We start from the raw sequence: 22,006 nt of genomic DNA on the forward strand, positions 1-22,006 counted from the left end.
CCCCACGTCCAAGGTAAGAGAAACCCAAGTAAGACGGTAGGTATTGCGAGAGGGCATCAGAGGGCAGACACACTAAAACCATAATCACAGACAACTAGCCAATCTGATCACAGGACCACAGTCCTGTCTAACTCAATAAAACTAAGCCATGCCATGTGGGGCCACCCAAGACAGATGGGTCATGGTGGAGAGGTTTGATGGAATGTAGTCCACTGGAGAAGGGAATGGCAAACCACTTCAGTATCCTGGCCTTGAGAACACCATGAACAGTATGAGAAGGCAAAATGATAGGTTACTGAAAGAGGAACTCCCCAGGTCAGTAGGTGCCCAATATGCCACTGGAAATCAGTGGAGAAATAACTCCAGAAAGAATGAAGGGATGGAACCAAAGCAAAAACAATACCCAGTTGTGGATGTGACTGGTGATAGAAGCAAGGTCTGATGCTATAAAGAGCAATATTGTATAGGAACCTGGAATGTTAGGTCCATGAATCAAGGCAAATTGGAAGTGGTCAAACAGGAGATGGCAAGAGTGAATGTCAACATTCTAGGAATCAGTGAACTAAAATGGACTGGAATGGGTGAATTTAACTCAGATGACCATTATATCTACCACTGTGGGCAGGAATCCCTTAGAAGAAATGGAGTAGCCATCATGGTCAATAAAAGAGTCTGAAAAGCAGTACTTGGATACAATCTCAAAAATGTCAGAATGATCTCTGTTCATTTCCAAGGCAAACCATTCAATATCACAGTAATCCAAGCCTATGCCCCAACCAGTAATGCTGAATAAGCTGAAGTTGAATGGTTCTATGAAGACCTACAAGACCTTTTAGAACTAACACTCAAAACAGATGTCCTTTTCATTATAGGGGACTGGAATGCAAAAGTAGGAAGTCAAGAAACACCTGGAGTAACAGGCAAACTTGGCCTTGGAGTACAGAATGGAGCAGGGCAAAGGCTAATAGAGTTTTGCCAAGAGAACACACTGGTCGTAGCAAACACCCTCTTCCAACAACACAAGAGAAGACTCTACACATGGACATCACCAGATGGTCAACACTGAAATCAGACTGATTATATTCTTTGTAGTCAAAGATGGAGAAGCTCTATACAGTCAGCAAAAACAAGACTGGGAGTTGACTGTGTCTCAGATCATGAACTCCTTATTGCCAAATTCAGACTTAAATTGAAGAAAGTAGGGAAAACCACTAGACCATTCAGATATGACCTAAATCAAATCCCTTATGGCTCTACAGTGGAGGTGAGAAATAGATTTAAGGGACTAGATATGATAGACAGAGAGCCTGATGAACTATGGATGGAGGTTCGTGACATTGTACAGGAGACAGGGATCAAGACCATCCCCATGGAAAACAAATGCAAAAAGGCAAAATGGTTGTCTGAGGAGGCCTTACAAATAGCTGTGAAAAGAAGAGAAGTGAAAAGCAAAGGAGCAAAGAAAGATATTTCTATCTGAATGCAGAGTTCCAAAGAATAGCAAGGAGAGATAAGAAAGACTTCTTCAGTGATCAATGCAAAGAAATAGAGGAAAACAACAGAATGGGAAAGACTAGAGATCTCTTCAAGAAAATTAGGGATATCAAGGGAATATTTCACACAAAGATGGGTTCAATAAAGGACAGAAATGATATGGACCTAACAGAAGGAGAAGATATCAAGAAGAGGTGGCAAGAATACACAGAAGAACTGTACAGAAATGATCTTCATGACCCAGATAATCACAATGGTGTGCTCACTCACCTAGAGCCAGACATCCTGGAATGTGAAGTCAAATGGTACTTAGAAAGCATTGCTACGAACAAAGCTAGTGGATGTAATGGAATTCCAGTTGAGCTATTTCAAATCCTAAAAGATGATGTTGTGAAAGTGCTGCACTCAATATGCCAGCAAATTTGGAACACTCAGCAGTAGCCACAGGACTGGAAAAGGTCAGTTTTCATTCCAATCCCTAAGAGAGGCAATCCCAAAGAATGCTCAAACCTACTGCACAATTGCACTCATCTCACACACTAGTAAAGTAATGCTGAAAATTCTCCAAGTGAGCCTTCAGCATTACATGAACTGTGAACTTCCAGGTGTTCAAGCTGGTTTTAGAAAAGGCAGAGGAACCCAAGATCAAATTGTCAACATCTGGTGGATCATCAAAAAAGCAAGAGAGTTCCAGAAAACATCTATTTCTGCTTTATTGACTATGCCAAAGTCTTTGACTGTGTGGATCACAATAAACTGTGGAAAATTCTGAAAGAGATGGGCATACCAGACCACCTGACATGCCTCTTGAGAAACCTGTATGCAGGTCAGGAAACAACAGTTAGAACTGGACATGGAACAACAGACTGGTTCCAAATAGGGAAAAGAGTACATCAAGGCTGTATATTGTCACCCTGATTATTTAACTTCTATGCAGAATGCATCATGAGAAACGCTGGGCTGGAAGAAGCACAAGCTGGAATCAAGATTGCCAGGAGAAATATCAATAACCTGAGATATGCAAATGACACCACCCTTATGGCAGAAAGTGAAGGTGAACTAAAAAACCTCTTGATGAAAGTGAAAGAGCAGAGTGAAAAAGTTGGCTTAAAGCTCAACATTCAGAAAACTAAGATCATGGCATCTGGTCCCATCACTTCATGGGAAATAGATGGGGAGACAGTGGAAACAATGTCAGACTTTATTTTTCTGGGCTCCAAAATCACTGCAGATGGTGACTGCAGCCATGAAAATAAAAGACGCTTACTCCTTGGAAGGAAAGTGATGACCAACCTAGATAGCATATTAAAGAGCAGAGACATTACTTTGCCAACAAAGGTCCATCTGGTCAAGGCTATGGTTTTTCCAGTGGTCATGTATGGACGTGAGAGTTGGACTGTGAAGAAAGCTGAGCACTGAAAAATTGATGCTTTTGAACTTGAGAGAAGACTCTTGAGAATCCCTTCGACTGCAATGAGATCCAACCAATCCATCCTGAAGGATATCTGTCCTGGGTGTTCATTGGAAGGACTGATGCTGAAGCTGAAACTCCAATCCTTTGCCACCTCATGCGAAGAGTTGACTCATTGGAAAAGACCCTGATGCTGGGAGGAACTGGGGGCAGGAGAAGAAGGGAAGGACAGAGGATGAGGTGGTTGGATGGCATCACTGACTCGATGGACATGAGTTTGAGTAAACTCCAGGAGTTGGTGATGGACAGGGAGGCCTGGTGTGCTGCGGTTCATGGGGTCGCAAAGAGTCAGACACGACTGAGTGACTGAACTGACCTGAACTGAACTGAGCATAGGTTAAGTTTCTCTTAATTCTCTAATAGACAGTACAAAGTCACACAGAGCTCTTCTCCAGGATCAAAGACATTGGAAAAGAAGAAACACCCTTTTCATTTGTAGGGATACAGTTTCAAGATTCCCTGAGTAGGCAGCAATATCACACTAATTTCTGATCAGTTGCTTAATTTCCTGTAGCTCATTCCCCTTTTCATTACTCTCTTGTTGTTATTGTTGTTTGGTCACTAAGTTGTGCCTGATTCTTTTGCGATCTCATGGACTCTAGCCCACCAGGCTCCTCTGTCCATGGGATTTCCCAGGCAAGAATACTGGAGTGGGTGTCCACTTCCTTCTCCAGGGGATCTTTCCCACCCAGGGATCAAACTGTTTGGCAGGTGGTTTCTTTACCACTGAGCTACCAGAGAAGTCCATCATTACTTTTACTCATTCTAATAGTGTTTTGGAGGCCACCTCAATTATTTGATAATAGTTTTCCTTTTTTCAATTGTGCTAAAATATACACAACATAAAATCTATCATTTTAGCCATCTTTTTATTGTATAGTTGAGAGGTATTAAGTACATTCACTGTTATGCAACCATCACCACCCTCCATCTCCAGAACTCTTTTCATCCTGCAAAATGGAAACTCTACTCATTAAATAATTACTCCCCATTTCCCCCTCCATACTCTCTAATAGTATTTTTAACTCGGATGTAACAGAGTTTACGGCTTAGAAAAAAAGATCTGCCTTGAGCTAAGGCTCGTTAGGCACTCGGCAGAGGAGAGGAGGCCCAGCCAAGCCTCTGTCCTGTGAGCATCAGCCTTCCCTGGGGTTCCGCATCATGGCAGGTGGGAGGGGGCAACAGAACCCCAGGGTCAGAGCCCAGCTTCTGGGGCAGTTTTCTCTTTCCACTGGGAGACTTCTTACAGTGCCTCTGAGACGAATACTTGGCATGTCTATGTTTTATAGTTTAGCAGCTTTATTGAGATATAATTCACATAAAGTACATTTCACCGATTTAAATTATACAGTTTACAGTTTTAGCATATTTATGGAGTTTGTAACCATCGCCCCCCATCAACTCTAGGACATTTCCATTGCCCCAGAAAGGACCCCTGTGCTCCCCGGCAGTGACTCCCCATCCTTTCCCAGCCCCCAGCCTTCTCATTGCCCAACGCTAGGCAACGACTGATCTGCCTTCTTCTTTCTGGATTTGGCTACTCTGGACGCTTCACATAAATGCAATCGTACCCTATGTGGATTTTGATGACAAAATATTTTAACAGGAATGCATTGCCCTCTTGCTAGCATCTCCCTTATTAAGCAGTAAAAAACAACAGCCCTGACCCCACATCACAGCCAGGTGAGCCGAGAGAATTGCAGTGTTAGAGGGGCTGCCAGAAATCTCCCCTGGCCTCAGGGCTCCCCCAGGGCCAGGGAATCGGGGCTTCAGAGCTTCCTGTCTCATCACTTTCTGAAAGCATAAAGGCCATTCCTTCTGGCCCCGGGGGATTCCCTGGGGCTCAGTGCTCCAGGTGATGGGGAAGCCTCAGGCCTACAAGCTTTCAGGTCACAATCCTTCACCTTTTGAAAGAGAAGGAGATTATAGTAAAGAGGGACTCAGGCTGGCGCTGAGAAACCGGGCTTATCACAGAGCCGAGAGACCAGAAAACCTCCCTAATGTGTCATGTAGGAACCACCAGGAACATATTTCCCTAAAAATATTTCCCCACCAGAGTGGGAATCCCTCAGATAACAATTCTTTCCTTGGGGCGAATTGTAAACTCTCCTTCTTGTATGTTATGCTTTAGTTTCCCAAGCACTTGGGCGCGTATTGCCTTTGCAATATCTTTCATTCTATTAGTTTCGATAGAGCACCATCCATCTGTTTCCTCATAATGAGGTTGTTGACGACGAGGTGCTTTGCCTCATTGGTGCTCCCAAAACACTTTACACTTACCTCTGTTACGGCACTTAGGAACTTTTATTCTCGCTATTTGTTTACACAGTCTATTTGCCCCTTTAGACTATCAACTACTAGAGCAGAAGCTTCTAGGCCAGCACATGGAGGATACTGGTAGGCAGGCAACAAAGAGTGCCTGTGCTCACCGCCCGTTTTACAGGAAGAAGGCAGGGCTTAATCCTGCAAGGACAGGCAGTGATGGACTGAAGAACCCTACTCAGTAAGGCACTTGAACTCAGCTTTTGCAACTCTAGACCCAGGGCTTTCCACGAGAGCTTATAGACACATGTTCTGTGATTTGTAGTTTCAAAAGGGCATAATCTAAGTCACCTTCATAATAGCCTTGTAAGGCAGGGACACAGGTTTAGAACTTGATGTAGAACTTAGTGAATAGGAAAACAGACTCAAAGATGTCAGGCAATTTACTGGGCAAGACAATTCAAAACAAAGGCTTTGCAGAACTGTATTTAAATGCTAGCTTAGATTAAATGCTATCCCTTCTTGCTTGTGATTTAACAGTTATTTCATCTCTAAAATGGGAATTGTAAACCCGGCCTTGGAGAAGTTTCTGAGATTTCCAGATAAAGGAAATATATTGTTTGGCTTGTAATAAGCATTACACAGAAGGTAACTATTATGATTGCCAGCTTAAGGTTACGTCTGCATTTTCTAAAGAAGCCCTCTTCTCTTTTAGATTCTTCTTTTAAGATGTTACTGCCCTGGGAGGGACAATACTTTCAGACTGGCACATCAGAGCAGAAGGCCTTAAGGTTGAGTATTGAGGAGTTCTCAAATTGCCAAGGGGATTGAAAGCTGGGGGCTGGAGGTGATAAAGTGGGATTTTCTGACTTCACTGTTTTGGAGGTGGTCTCAGAGATTGTAGGGAGTGGGGAGGTGGGGACTAGACAGCCCGGATAATTTCCTGTGCAGCCCCGCCTCCATAATTCCCCGGGAGAGTGAAGTGAAGCCTGGACATACGGGACTGATGGCTCGGGAGAAAGTTCTGTGTGCTTTGCACGCTGCTTCGAGGATGGGTAAGCGGGTGTCCAGAGCGATTATGAATCAGAGAAGCGCGTGGGTCTGTTTGACTTTGATGGGTCAACACCTGCCTGCATGCGTCTCCTTCTGCGATATTTGGAAATGAAGTCCTGGAAAATGAAGTGTTACCTCTTCTTGCCTTGGCCGCACTTGGAATGAATGGCCTCGTCTCTCTGAATTCATTTGGTGTTTATGGGAATATCATGTGTAGTTCTGTCGACATTCCCTCGCCATTATAATGCAGTTACCATAGATAATGCTCTCCTAGTGCAATATGTTATCACCATTTTAACAACCTGACATACGATCTGCTCATATTATCACTTAAATGAAGCCATTAAGCAGCTAGAGGCTTCCAGGAGTCAGATGCAAGAGCATCCAGTGGACAAACCTGAGCCACTTCCAGCACGGCCAACCTTATCAGCCCTACCTGCAGGTCATCCGGCCAGCTGGCTAAGGGATTGTGAAACAGTTCCCTTTGAAACTAACTTAGACTCCAGGCCTTGAGCTAAGAAAGGAACTCCTGCCTTATTACAACTCTTCTTTAATGCAGAAAAAATAAAAAATGGGTGCCTAAGAGCAAAGCAACGAGATGTAATCAAATTCACAACTCCAGCTACAGAGCTGAGTAGTTTAGATCTGAGGGAGGCAGCAAACTACAGAGAGACCTGAAATTACACCTGAAATTACCACTTGCCCATAAGGTTTGATTTGAGGCATAGTAACAGCATCAACTAACATTTGCAAAATCCATGAGGTTGCCAAACTCTTTTCGCATATACTATATTTTATTTGATCTTCAAAAGCACCCAGTAAGGTAAATTATTATTATCCCAATTTTCAGGTGAGGAAAGGGGTTATTTTCATCAAGCTAGCCTCATAGGATTATAGGAGGAGTAAATAAAATAATGCCTGTGAAAAGCCTAACATTTAGTAAGCACTCTCCATATATTGCTTTTCATTAACCGAGATATTTCAGTGGGAAGTTTCCTCTGTCCAAAATCATTTTTCCACCTCCCCCAAACTTAATCCCTAAAGCCCATTATCAGATCATCAGTCCAATTGGTATTTGATCCATGATATGGGTCTGTTGTAGGAGTCTGGCCCCCTGAGTCCAATTTCATAAACTGACCAGAGATGGGAGGAACCGTGACTTGGGAGTCAAAGAACTTGATCTAACTAAATAATTAAATTTCAGGATTAATGGGGTTCCACTTAAATACAAACTAACAAATGAATTTTACAAGAGGTGCGGCTTACCCAAGAAGATAATAAGAAGCCCAGAACTTTGAGAAATTAGGAGAGAGTTTGAATTTTAGACTTAAACAGTCACCATATAACAATAAACAGAGTTCCCTGTGCTATATAGTAGGTTCTTATTTGGCATCCATTTTAAATACAGCAATATATAATGTGATATGGTAGACTGGATGGTAGGATAATTTGGGGGAGAATGGATACATGTATATGTACGACTGAATCCCTTTGCTGTCCATCTGAAATCATCACAGCATTGTTAATCAATGATACTACAATACAAAATTAAAAAGTTAAAAAAATTAAATTAAAAAAAATGGACAGTTTGTCCTCAGCTGGGACAACATAGACTTTCTTTGGAAGACTTTATTCTTTTCAGAGCAGTTCACAGGAAAATTGACAGCAAGGTACAAAGAGTTCCCAAATACCCTCTGTGCCCTGCGCAGCATGGGTTTTTTTTAACCAGCTTCCAGGACTTGGGAGGTGAGACACAGAGAGTGAAGATCCCGTGCTAGGAGCAAATGAAGAAACCCAACCCGAGGACCCAGGGCTGGTGTGACCCTGCAGGGCTTAGCAGAGGTCCTCACAAGGCCAGAGGCCACAGGGCTCTTGTGGGAGCAGAAACACACTCTCTGTAAGCTGCCAAAGAGATGCCAGTGCCGGCTGGGTTCTAGTCTCCTCAAAGCTTTAGGGAATTACGTCTGGAATCCTCCACGCCCAAGATTGAATTCCACCCAGCCCCTGGGTTTTGTCTCTTGCTTGGAGCTCAGTGTTATCCTCTCCACTTTTCTTTTAACCCTTCTTTGACAGTACATTGAATTATATAGGGGGTGGACGTGGGATTACAGTTTAGAGGGGCTCCTTTCTCTGTCCTGCTTTCTCTCACTGCTGACCCCCTCATGCCCTTCCTTCTTAGAATCAGTAGGAGGTTCATCCTATGGGACCTAGACCCATCTGCTTCTCTCCAGGGATGACTTCTGTAGCCCCAAACTGTTCCCAACCTTGACTACGCCTATCTTGGGGAATCCCAAGTGGATTTACATTCAACCCTTCTTATATGCTTTTTATTTCCATTCTGTATCTCCATTTTTCTTTTCTTTTCTTTTTTTTTTTACAGGGCCAGAGGGGAGAAAAGAGGGTGCTGAGAGGAAGTTAAAGGGCACTGCAGGAAACTATCTCTACAATCAAGGCCTAATGCTGGTAAATTGTACGTAGCATCCACCTGTGGATGAATAACCTGGCGGAGCCAGGCTAAGGAAGCAGACCGATCCTAGCAGAAGGGATATGCAGCATGCTTAAGAATCAGCATGGCAGAAAGGAGCCTACCAGCCGGGCGATCCTGGAGGTCACAAGGTGCAAGCTCCTCCCCCCAGACACTTCCATCCTGGGTTCATTTTACAGCTCGTCCGGACAAAGAGGTACCAGGAAGGACAACCTGGGGCAAACAAATCCAGTGCTCCACCCTGGATCTGCTGGCAATTAGGAGGCACTTTGGTGCGTCCTGACCAAGGGGGCCCTTCTGTGAAAGGGGATGCTCCTCGGTCACTGGACCAGGTGCCATAGAGAAGCCAGAAAAGGTGGCCGTCCCTCTCTGCAGTTAATGGGGTAAAAAAGGGCACTTCCTTAGCTCTGCGGCCTGTACCTTCAAGTAAATTGAAACAGACAGAATTACCACTGATACAAATTAAAAACAAATAAAAAGGGTATACAGAGCTGATTCTGAGAGTTCAAACTCCATTACCAGCTGATTTACTGAGCAGTGACCTGTGATTGTTGAGGGGAGGGCGGGACAAGCGAGGAGTCTCTGTGAATCCCATCAACCCCATTGCCATGTGGCACACCAGTCAATAAGCTATTTAATTTAATGGGAAATGGTATTGACGAGCCAGAGAATGCAACTCACAAAAGATGCAGCTGCAAAGAGCAGATAAAGTCTTCAACCCAGCCTCCCTCTTGGGGTATCCACCCCTTAACATCTCCTTTGTCAGATTCAGAGGAGGGACCCATGGAATTGGGGAGATTGAGGCCCCAAGGGGATGATGCTTACATAGGATTATGAACACGGAGAGATGGAGTCAGCAAGGGGTGGACTGGCAGGGAGATTGGGAAGAAAATGGGAAACAGATCTTCTGAATTTGAGGACAAATCTGTTAATGACCTTTCAGAGTGAAGGCAGTCAGCAAGAGAAAGGCCAGTAATTCCAGAGGCAAACCCATCAGCTATATCTCAAGAGGATCCCATCTGTCTGTCTTACGCTTTTTTTATGGGCCAGATCAGGAGTGAAATGCTACCACCAAAGAGAAGCACTCTTTGGCCAACATAAAACTGAGTCAGAGAAAACCAAGCAAGTCACATGTACCACTGGATTACAGCAGGAAAGACAGGGGAGTTTTTTTAGAAAGGGAATGGACATAGAGAAAATTAGGACTGGAAGAGGTATAGGAAGGTGTCCAGTCTAATGTCCCCCACTGTATCTGGAAAAGGGCGACCTAGAGAAGGGAAGTGAGGAATATAAGACAACACGGGCAAGGAGGTGGGGCTGGGTCTTTCACTCCACGCTCAGTGCGATCCATTGCTGAAAAGAGGGTAACAGATACAAGCCAACGGGGAAGACGTGGATCAGCCTTTCACACTGAGCTTTAAGATCCGAGCTTTAAAGCAGGGGTGCCTAACCTCTGGGCCATGGCCCATGCAGGGGCCCCCAAGTCTCAGGCCGTGGACTGGTCCTGCTCCATGTTAGGAACCAGGCCACACAGCAGGAGGTGAGAGTCTGTCTGTGTCTAAATTTCCTTTTCTTACAAGGATACCAGTCAGATTGGATTAGGGCTCCTCCCCAATGACCTCGTTTTCATGGAATCACCTCTTTAAAGGTCCTACCTTCAAATACAATCACATTCTGAGGTGCTAAGGGTAATAGGCTTTTTGAGGGGACACAACTCAGCCCATAACAATCCCTTAAATTAAATAACTGGTGGTGTATGGAAGTGGAAAAAAAAAAGATTCCATTCTTGTAGAGCTTACTATCATGAGCAAGGAGATAGGTTATCAAGAAGTAAGTATGCGATATGTCAGATAGTGATGGGTGCTATGTTTAGTCGCCAAGTCGGTCTGACTCTTTGCAACCCCAGGGAATGTAGCCCGCCAGGCTCCTCTGTCCCTGGGATTCTCCAGGCAAGAACACTGGAGAGGGTTGCCATTTCCTTCTCCAGGGGATCTTCCCCACCCAGGGATCTAACTCGCATCTCTTCTGTCTCCTGTACAGGCGGGTTCTTTACCACTAGCGCCGCCTGGGGGTACATAACACAGGCTAAAAGGGATTGCGAGTGATGGGGAAGCGCTTGCTGTTTTTTTTTTTTGTGGGTTTTGTCATACATTGATATGAATCAGCCATAGAGTTACACGTATTCCCCATCCCGATCCCCCCCCCACCTCCCTCTCCACCCAATTCCTCTGGGTCTTCCCAGTGCACCAGGCCCGAGCACTTGTCTCATGCATCCCACCTGGGCTGGTGATCTGTTTCACCATAGATAATATACATGCTGTTCTTTAGCAACATCCCACCCTCACCTTCTCCCACAAAGTTCAAAAGTCTGTTCTGTACTTCTGTGTCTCTTTGCAAGACGTCCAGGGAAAGCATCTCTGATATAGTAAAATTTACACAGTGACCTGAAGGCAGTTAGCAAATGAGCCAGATTTATATCCAGATAGGGAAAAAACAAGACAAAGTCTTAGACTAGTGTCACACGTGCTATGTCATAAAAACATTTGTCTTCATCATCATCATCATCATCACCAGCACGGTTTTCCTGTCACTTTTCCCACAACGATTCTGCTGCAGCTGATGGAGACCTCCCTACATTCTTCAGTTTGTGAACAGTTTTGACCGAGACTGACCAAGTTCACGGATGCTCTACCCTGCCCGCAAGGGATGTCTGGAGACGATCTTGAGGCTGTGCGCTTGGTGCATAATGTGCTCCGCGTGACCAAGCCCTATGTACCGGCTGAGCCTGTCCCAGCGTCCCAGGAATCCCTACTGAACGGCCTGTATTTATATAAAGAAGCTGTAGGAACCCCAGCTTCTCTCGGATGGTCTATTTCCCAGGCAGGACTGAAGTTCAGCCCTTAGCAAATAGTTCACGCTATTCGTTCAGGGCCTAGCTTCCTGACACCCCGGAAGTTCTTTTCTCTAGAGCAGTGGTTCTCAGTCAAGGCAGCAAATGTAATTTTTCACCCCTAGGTAACACTGAACAATGTCTGGAGACATTTTTTTTCATGGTTGCAATTTGTGGGGTGCTCCTGGTATCTCGTGGGTCAAGGTCAAGGATGCCACCAAACACCTTACATTGCCCAGGATAATTCCTGCAGCAAAGAATTATCCAGCCCAAACTGTTGACAGTGACATCATTCTGGTTGAGAGACAGGGGATAAAAAGAAGGCGCCAAGTGCCTAACATAGAGCAGAGTAGGGGGAACAGGAAGGGATGTACAATGTAGAGCAAAGTGTTTCCTTAGTGTGGTGGGCTGCCTTCCCTGATCACCCCATCCCTTTCCTGTCCCTCCTCACCCCATCCTTCTCCCAGTGGCCCCAGGCAGTGCTTGGAGGGCTTCAGTTAGATGGCCACCGGGAGCTACAACCCTGACCTTTGGTCTTGCTCCCTGTCTACCATCCCACTGCCCTGCAGACCTCACCTCCCTGGACACGCTTCAGACCGGCTGGAATTCACAGACCCCTGTAGGTACTAAATACTGTGGCTTCACTTCTCACAGGAGAGACTGACAGCTGGGCGTCTTGCCGCCTGAAGTCAGGCTCAGTGCCAGCTCCCCATCCTTCCCCAGGACGGCTACTGCTGAGTCCGTATCAGTGCCCCACCAGTCCACAGATGATGCTGGGGGCTGTTACCAAGGTCAGAAGGTCAGCCATGCCTTTCACACCATAGTCAGATCAGAGCTCTCCCTCGGAAAGAATGTAAGGCCAACTTCATACAGCAATTCCACAGTGCAGTAGAACAGAATCTCTTCCAACAATTCCTGCTACATAAACTCCTTTTCCACTACCCAAATGATTGAGAAACTTCCCTCTTTCACCTTAAGTAATGAAACACCCAGAGATGTTCTTTAAGTTAAATCAGCTTTCCTCCTGAGACAAGGAACAGGTCCCTGGCCCTGCCTTTGAGCAACAGCCCACCCTGGGCAGTGGGTGAAGTGATGGAATGATGGAGGGTTTTCGTGTTCATGAGTCAGAGGACGATGGTGCAGGGACTCACCAGCCCCAACAGGGTCTAAGAGCTTTGGCGATCCCCGCAAGTCTGGGCCCAGACTCCCTTCAGACAAATGTCTACGGCAACAGACAGCATCTGAGAGATGAAGGTTGTGTTTGAATGACACATGCCTTTCAGGAACCAATAAAGTAGGGATGCTTGAAGATGAGGGGGAGGGAGGGAGAGATGATGTTGGCATGGAGAGAATGTGTAGTGACTTTGAAGCTGGTTATTTATAACACCTGCAGAGTCTCCCAAAAGGGCAGAGGTAAACAAGAGAAAGAGCAGAGCAACTGCTCAATAAAAACGCGAGGTGGGGAGAGGACGAGCCAGGCGGCCTGGGGCAGAGCGTCCTGGGTGTGGAGCTGCTCCCTGCCGTCTGCTGTGGCCTTCTCAGCCTCACTCGGAACGGATGCTGTTGCTTCTCAGCAAAGGTTAAGGAATTGTCCTGAATGCAATTACGGTAACAAGGAAAAATGGAGAGAAATTATGTAACAGCCTTCCAATCTTGAGAAACTGTGTGTCAAAGGAGGGGGAAAGTACTGGACAAGTAATCAGGAGGCTTAGATGCAAGTTCTCTCACCATCACTTTTGGCCACCTCATCCTAGCCAATGATATACCTCTGTAAACTGTGGTTTCTCCACCACAAACCCATAATAACCACTTTGTGCCCACCAGAACCCATTCTGAGAACCAAATGAGATAACTGTGATTATGTCCTGTAAACAGCAAACATTAAACCAGTCTTTCCCATAATGTTCTCTATTGAACATTAATTCCATGGGAGGGGAGTAAGATCCTCAAGTCACAAAACTAAACAAAGAAAAGACAGCCATCAAGTTAAAGGGCTCCCCTTTTAATCGTGAGGTTTGGGAAGGTCTTTCCAGAACTAAACTGCCAGGAATCTTTCACTGCTGAGTGTCTCGCAGGACTGACGTTGCGGAGCGAGCCCTGGGAAACATTTCTCTGTAGAGATATAAGGCACGTTCCCTCTCTCCTTGGCCGTTCCATCAATGACAGTGCTATGCAGATGGGAGGGGTCAGGCTGCCCTGGCAGAGAGAGAAAGGGGCCTGAGGACTTGCTGCTCCTCGAGTGTGTCTAACACATTTCAAAGTTCGAGAACCCCTCGCTTTCTTAGGAAGTACAGACCACACATTCTGGACGGAATTGTGCCCCCAAAGAAATGTTGCATGTCTAACCGCCGGTACTCTACATGTGACCCTGTTTCAACATACAGGGCTCGGCAGAGGTAATTAAGTTAAAATGGAGTCCTTCAGTTCAGTTCAGTTCAGTTCAGTCGCTCAGTCGTGTCTGACTCTTTGCGACCCCATGAATCGCAGCACGCCAGGCCTCCCTGTCCATCACCAACTCCCGGAGTTTACTCAAACGCATGCCCATCGAGTCGGTGATGCCATCCAGCCATCTCATTGTCTATCACCCATCGAGTTGGTAATGCCATCCAGCCATCTCATCATCTGTTGTCCCCTTCTCCTCCTGTCCCCAATCCCTCCCAGCATCAGGGTCTAGGAGCGGCCCTAATCCAAAATAGCCCTAATCTTTATAAAAAGGGGAAATTTAAACACAGAGGCAGGCATCAGGAGAGGGGCACTACTTGGTAATGTGCCACGGGATGATGAAGACGGAGATCAGGGCAATGCAAATACAAGCCAATGATTGCCGGAAGCTAGGGAAGAGGTACAGGACTGATTCTCCCTCGCAACCCTCAGGAGCAACCAACCCTACTGACACCTTGATCTGGGACTTCTGGCCTCCAGAATCGTGGGACAATGCATTTCTGCTGTTTAAGCCACCCAGTCTGTTGCACTTTGACATGGCAGCTTTAGGAAACTAACACACCACCCCTTCTCTAAAGAACCTGCCAACCCTGCATTGACATTTAGAAGGGCCTGACAAAGAGCTGGAACTCAGAATACAGAGGATGTTCAAGCTGGGCTCTGTTTAATAAAATTACAATAAGATCTGCTGAAATTCCTGAGGCTTTTATTTTCCCCCTTGAGCTCAGAGCAAACCATGTTTGGAAAACTAAGCAACTCAAAGATGAGCTATCTTCTTTGGGAAACACTTGTACTCATTCAAAGGAGGGTAAATGGGATGGTATGCATTAGCAATAGTTGAGACAGTCAGATCTCGTCAACAAATATATCGGGCAGGGCCGTGGCAGAGATGAGGGCCAGGTGTTTGCTCAGCAGGACTGCTCTGTGGGGTCGAGACATAAATGTGATTATGGTGGCCAGTATCTGGCACGGAATGCATGTCTGAAAAGAAAGAATAAAACATGGTAGTCTGGGCCTGAGTAGCTTATCACGGAGTTTTATATAAAACTTCAATTAATTGTAACCAATCAGTCTTCTAAGAATTAAAAGGGTTAGTCAAAGTGCTATTTGACAAGACATTTTTAAGAAATTGCTTTTTTCTAAGATACCGATCCTTGCAAATATTTAAACATGTTGATAAATTTCTCTTTGACTTCTGACAGGGTCAAATATTTTCCCTCTAATGGGAATGTTTTCTGTGCCAATAGTGTAAATGCCGAGTCTTTAAATTATATTTGCTGGCTTTTACTTTCGGGGAGTGTCATTAGCACTCTGTCACTTCCCCAAATTTTCTGATGTATTATAATGAGAAAACACTTTTTTCATAAACTCTGGCAAGGGAAAACACTGTGGACAGAATAGCAACTTCTGTTTTGTCCAGACTTCTAGGAAACTCCAAGCTAAATTAAATCTTCAATATCAACAATTAATTTTTTTGCTTCCTCTAGTTTTTTATTTGAGTTCATGGTTTTTATTTTCTACTTCAATGTTAAATGCCTCATTTTTTCATTAGCAGCATGATTTTTATTTTCTACTTCTATTTTAATGCCCTATTTTATCATTAGCTCTCTGAAGTTAGTCTTAAATCTCTTTCCTGAGCCCTAAATATCAAATATCCAGCTTTCTAGGACATATATCTGCCCAGCCTGGATATCTCACAGAAACTCAAGCTCAAGACCACAGTCAAAACCATGCTTTTATTTTTCCTTCTAAAACAGAGTACACTCTGCTTTTCTGTCTTGGTGATCATCATTCCCAGTCTCAGTTATTTCCTTCTTTTTAGCTACCCACACTCATTCCATTGCTATCCTGTTGAATTTGACTGCTTCTCAAATCAGTTTATGTGCTGCATCTATCTTTATTCCAGTCTCCCTAGGTCACTGTAATGCCTCCTAATAAGTTTCCCTTCAATCAGTTTATTCTTTAAAAAATTGACCTAATAATGTCACTCACTATTAAGAATCCTTCCGGGCTTGCTCTCATGGTGATGGTGGATTTAAGCTCCTTTAGCACGGCACACAAGGCCACCTCTCCAGCTTAGTGTGGTACCCATGCTCACCTCCTCAGCCTCAGGACCTCCAGATGGTCACATGCTCACCTCCACAGCATCAGGTCCCTTAGCACGGGACTCGGACTCACCTCTCCAGCTTCAGGCTGCACACACTCACTCCTCCACAGGCTCCGTTTCACTTCAGTTTAGACTTGTACTTTATGTCCCAGATATTTTTGAATCACCTCCAAGTTCACGATGAGACTCTAGCTCAGATATACAAAATCTCTGAGCCTTCTTAGCCAGGGTCAGTAGCACTACCATTAACAATCTCAACAGCTGACTCAACCAGAAACAACAGTGTCTCCCCAAAATCAAGGGTCAGAAGGAAAATAAACTTCAGGCCTTCGGACTTGCTGATTTCTTTTCCTTGAATGGCATTTTCAAACCCAGTTCACCTGGATAATTCTTCATTCTCTGAGACTCAGTGCAAGCATCTCTTCTTCTACAAAGATTTTGCTATTTCTTGTTTCCCTTTAAGAGCTGCAGCTTCTTGCCTCTGTGCCTCCGATATCTCTTTCACATGCTCCTAGGAGAGCTGTTGCCCCCGTGTGTAATTGCATGTTACCTTATCTCTACTTAGCATCACCATGAACACTAAATGTTAAGTTCCTTGCCTTGAAAGCAAGAACGGTTTTACATCACTTCTATCCCCAGAATCTAGAACAGTGACTATCATATAATGTGAATTCAATAGAAAGTTTCCCCAGGAAATGAACAAATGAGAACCTTCCTGGAATTATATGAGATATAATAGTGAAATAAAAAGGTCAGTTCAGTTCAGTCACTCAGTCGTGTCCCATTCTTTGTGACCCCATGGACTGTAGCATGCCAGGCTTCCCTGTCTATCACCAGCTCCCGGAGCTTGTTCAAACTCATGTCCATCAATAGCCTTTAAAATATAAGGCCATACCTGGTACAACTGGTCACAGTTACTACTGATCTACTTTATTGCAAAGTAGTTTGTGCCCATGAATATGCCTACTACTAACACCAGGAGGTTCCCTATGTAAACTGCATGTAATTAACTACAATAGATTTTCACTTTCTATATAGCAAAGCCTTAGAGTAAATCACTGGCTATAAAGACAAGGTCTCTATGCCTCAGAGAAGTTTATATCTAGATATAAGACATAACTCTATTTTACAGATAATGAAAATGAGGCATTGAAAGAATAAATAACTTGTACAAGGTCACTTAGGGAATAAGTGTAGGAATAAGATTCAAATGTGGGCACTCTGCCTCCTGATTCAGACTACTTTCCATTTCTATGGACTGTAAGATATTAAAGGGAAATCTTAAAACATAACATCATTTTAGCTTAAAACATCTCATCATTTCTGTATGAGAGCTATAGGAGGCCAGAGAAGTAGATGGAAAACTTCATCGTGGAAGAGCTAGTATTGAAGTCGGTCTGAGCAAATCGGTTCCAACACACAAAGGAAAAACAAAGGCATTCCCAGAGCGGGGACAAAGCATGAACTAAGGCTCCTGCTCAGGCGAATCATGTAAAACATAGCAAGAGTACTAAGTAGAAGGCTATTAATTATTCAGAGACAGTGAGTGCTAAATAGTCTTAATCGATTTTCTCCCAGTTTTTTTCCTTTTAAATGCCAAGTTTTTGTCTTATTTTTTCAAAACTGAGATTATATCATATGCACAATATTGAATCCTACTTTTCTTTAACTTGTATACTATCTTAAGCATTTTCTTATTATAAACTGTTTGTACGCATTATTTTTAATGGCCCCCTGATCATTAAATGGATATATGATAACATAATTAAACTTTTTCCTATTGTTGAACGCTTAAAGTCCTGTACTATTTGTTTGGATTGGAAATGATGCGACTAAGAACATCTTTGTCCATAAAGTTTTTACATATTTACTCTTATATCCCTGTGATACAATTACACAAGTGAAACAAATTTTCTTAAATTACACAAATGGAATTCCTAGATCTAAAGTACTATTATTTAACTGTTTTTCCCCTCAGATGACTAAACTAAAACTTGCTGGAAATAAGGGCTCAGAGTTAAATGAATTAAAGTTGCTGTCCTCAGGAACTGACTTTCTACAGGAAAAATAAATAAATAAACATAGACAAATAAACAAAATCCAGTTGGGAAAATGTCTTAATTGAAAGAAGTATAAGCAAAATCCATGGGACCAAGTGAAATAAACAACGTCTCTGCTGGGAGAACACGGAACAATGTCAAAAGGAAGTGACTTCTGAAATATATTCTTATCAGCTTAATTTGAGCCTGATTTGGGGGAGACAAATGTAGTTTCTCATCAAGTTATTTCAGAACCATTAGGAGATGCAAAGCTAGTGCTACCAACCCAGAAGGAGTCTGGCAATTATATATTTTTAAGATGCACTTGCCTGCATTATTAACTACATTTCTTCATAACTATTAACTCATAAAACCAAATTACTAGATGCAAAATTGAGGAAGCGCAGTGCTTTGCTGGCTTCACCCAACTCTGTATCATTTGGGGAAAAGTGAAAGAAACAGGAAAGAAACAAGAAATCGTTTGTGTTTCGGATGATTGCGGCAACAGCACCTTGTCATAAACCACAGAGAAAAGAGAGGGGGAAGCGCCAGCTTTCCGAGCTCTCTTTCCTTCGTGCTCACCCTCTAGGCCAGAGGTTTCCAGACTCAGTTTATGGCCTCCTTAGTGACTCAGTAATTGCTTTTGTGGCATCCATAAGCCAGAGGAGATAGCTAACTGTTCCATTTATTAAGCAGTTAGCTTAAATACATACCTAACTAAAGTTAGGTTAAATACATAATGATATTTAATGTCTTAATAACATAGTAGCCATTTGAAAAATAATGCACATTAATTGAAAGAAAAATCATTTACACTTTATTCTTAGATAACTGCAATCACTTGCAAAGGAGACCTGTGCAGAATTCTCAAACCTTGGAATCAGATTAAATATCACCACTCTTATCTCTTGATCTGAATGATTTTGACATAATACTTACCTTTTATCCTAACAGCTACCATAAACACAACTTCACAAAGATATGATGGCGCTTTGCTGATGGGAATGTAAAATGGGGTGGCCACTGTGGAAAACAACATGGTGGTTGCTCAAAAAAATGAAACTTAGAATTATTGCCACGTGATCCAGTGATTCTACTTTGGGGTATCTGCTCAAAAGAATTGAAAGCAGAGATTTGAACAGAAATGTATATACCAACGTTCAAAGCAGCATTATTCACAACAGCCAGAAGGTAAAAATAACCTAAGTATCATTGACAAATGAGTTAAGAAAATGTGGTGTATATACATGTGTGTGTGTGTGTGTGTATGTAGAGAGACAGAGAGACAGAGAGAGAGAGAATATTATTGACCCCAGAAAGAAAAGAAACTCTGATGCACACTGCAACATGGATGAACCTCAAAGACATTGTTGTAAGTGAAATAAGCCAGACACAAAAGAACAACTGTTGCATGATTCCACTTATCAGCTGAGCCACAAGGGAAGCCCCATGAGGTACCAACGGTAGTCAGATTCATAGAGACAGATAGTGGAGTGGTGGTTGCCAGGAGCTGAAGGGAGGGGAGAATGGGGAACTGATGTTTAATGGGTACAGAGTTCAGTTTGGGATGATGAGGAAGTTCTCAAGATGAATAGTGGGCATATTTGCACAAAAACTTGGACTGCAAGGAGATCCAACCAGTCCATCCTAAAGGAGGTCAGTCCTGAGTGTTCATTGGAAGAACTGATGCTGAAGCTGAAACTCCAATACTTTGGCCACCTGATGCAAAGAGTTGACTCACTGGAAAAGACCCTGATGCTGGGAAAGATTGAGGGCAGGAGGAGAAGGGGACGACAGAGGATGAGATGGCTGGATGGCATCACCGACTCGATGGACATGGGTTTGGGTGGACCCCAGGAGCTGGTGATGGACAGGGAGGCCTGGCGTGCTGCAATTCATGGGGTCACAAAGAGTCAGACACGACTGAGTGACTGAACTGAGGTGAACTGAACTTCCACAAAAACATGACTACTTAATTCCACTGAACCGTACACTTAAAAATGGTTAAAAGCATACATTTTATGTACATTTTACTGCAATAAAAAAAGAAAAAAAAATGATACCATCAAAAGAAATGCAGTACTGTCAAAATGCTGAAGCATAAGCAACCTGGAGCTGACAGCTTGCCTAGGGTCTGACCATGCTGAGCTTCATTCCATTTTCCTCAAACATTTAAAATACACAGTGAGTGAGTTTGCGGCTGTACCCCTGTGAGTTTGGGGCCATATTCTGGGGCGCCTTGGAAAACTTTTACAGACATCTGTATAGGTCACGTTCTCTACCTTAACACATCCCTCCTCCTGCTGGGTAGTTATAGACAAAAGGGCATGGAAGGAAGCCGCAAAGCTGTTTCGCCCCTGACTAGCTCTGTGCTCTTAATATAACCACCTCTCTCACCCAGAGCTCCCTCCTTCAATGAAGATAATACTTTCCAAAATGCTTTACAAAATCTAAAACTACATTGTTACCAAGTAAAAGCTATATTGTTACCAAATAAAAGGCTATATTAAATCACCAAGTAAAAGCTATATTAATTTCTATATATTAATATCCCTCACGGGACTCAGAAAAAGCAGGGTTTTTCTACTGCGCTTTTGTGGAAATCCTCAAAGTGGTGCTGTAGATCCTGCCGGGTGGAGTCAGGCAGGCAGGCCGCCCTCCCCACACTGCTCACCGCCTTCATCTCCCTGACTCTGTCCACTCCTATCGTCTTCAGCTTCTCTCCGTTCCAAACTCAACCTCAACTTCCCTCTCTAAGCCTTTCCCCACGCTCCGCCTCTTACCTAAAAATTTGTCCGCATTCCCCCATCTGTTTAGCTAAGAAACTGCTGCTTATTCTTCCATCCCCCACCTGTCCCTGTCCTTGGGAAGCCTTCCCTGATGCCTAGACTGAGCAGCTGGGATCGCCTCTTTGTGGCTGCTGTAGGATGTCTTCCTCTCCAGCCTGTGAGCTCTTTGAGGGCAGACACTACACCCATCCTTCCCTCCACTGGGTCCTCAGTGGCCTGATACAGTTCCTGGAACCTAAGTAGCTGCTCAGTTAATTTTAGAAGTTCCTCATTCACCGGAAATGTCGAGAGTCATACAGCTGAAGCTGAGACAAAGGAAAGCAACTGACTGTGTTGCTGTGAGCTCACTTTTTTCCTCATTCATCTGAAGGTCTTTTTGTTTTTTGTTTTCCTCTCCTCTTTTTCTCTTTCTTAATATTTCCTTCTCCTTCCTTTCTGGCTCATAATACTCTCATACAGGTGCCTGCTAAGTCACTTCAGTCGTGTCCAACTCTTTGCCACCCCAAAGACTGTAGCCCACCAGGCTCTTCTGTCCATGGAACTCTCCAGCAAGAACACCGGAGTGGGTTGCCGTACCCACTCCAGACCTTCATGCCTCTTAGTACTCTCATACCAGAGACTGAGAAAAAAAGTGCTATTCTGGGAATCTGAAGGGGACAGGAGTGAGGAGTTTTCTTTCTTTTGGATACAAAAAGATGAGAATTCCTGTATTTAAAAGGTATCTTTGGACAAGTCCAGAATTCGGCCGTCACTCCTCTTCTCCCAAAGTGTAAGCAAGTCTCTGCCTCCTTTTTGTGTTAGTATCCGTGTAAAAAGTTCTTCATCAGCTGTTGGGGGGGAAGGGAGGTTGGAAGGGGGGTCTCCTCCCAGAGCTGGCAATAAGGGACTTCCCAGGGAGCCTCCAGTGCCCACCCTCCACCTCTTGTTACTGGGAGCCTCCGATGTGCCAGGGCTGGATAAATCACTTCACTCAC

This window comes from Cervus elaphus, chromosome 14, assembly GCF_910594005.1.
Source record: "Cervus elaphus chromosome 14, mCerEla1.1, whole genome shotgun sequence".
In the NCBI taxonomy this organism is placed as follows: Eukaryota; Metazoa; Chordata; class Mammalia; order Artiodactyla; family Cervidae; genus Cervus; species Cervus elaphus.